This window comes from Acyrthosiphon pisum, chromosome A2, assembly GCF_005508785.2.
Source record: "Acyrthosiphon pisum isolate AL4f chromosome A2, pea_aphid_22Mar2018_4r6ur, whole genome shotgun sequence".
NCBI classification, from domain to species: Eukaryota; Metazoa; Arthropoda; class Insecta; order Hemiptera; family Aphididae; genus Acyrthosiphon; species Acyrthosiphon pisum.
Window position 1 is genome coordinate 23,601,078 of NC_042495.1, and position 576 is coordinate 23,601,653.

Genomic DNA, 576 nt, shown 5'->3' on the forward strand with positions numbered 1-576 from the left:
TGAGTTGTATCTACGTAAATTTCATATTCAGGTCTATCAAACCTTACGCATGTCATGCACCACATTATAGACTAAAACATGTGTATACATTTTTTTAATTATACTTAAGTATTCAATATTCATTAAGTTGTTCTTTATTGATTTGAACTATATGTATATTGTATACTGTCAATGTGTTCCTGCCCGGGCAATGTGAACCAGAATTTTTTTCATCAACCAACTAATAATATTTTTTATTTTCATTATTAATTATAATTTTACTATTACCTATTGGCTAGTTATAATAATTTATAGTATTGTTCTTTTTCATTTCAATTTATAATATTTTTTTAAAAAACAATGATTATTATTTTTATTATCATATATCTATTGAATATTTTATATTCCATAAAAATATTCGTAATATTATAATATATATATATATATGAATACAATTTATTGATAAACGTTGTTTTTTAAAAAAATATTACAAATTGGTAAAAATAAAACAAAACAATACTATAAATTATTATAACTAGCCAATAGGTAATAGTAAAATTATAATTTATAATGAAATGAAAATATTATTAGTTGGTT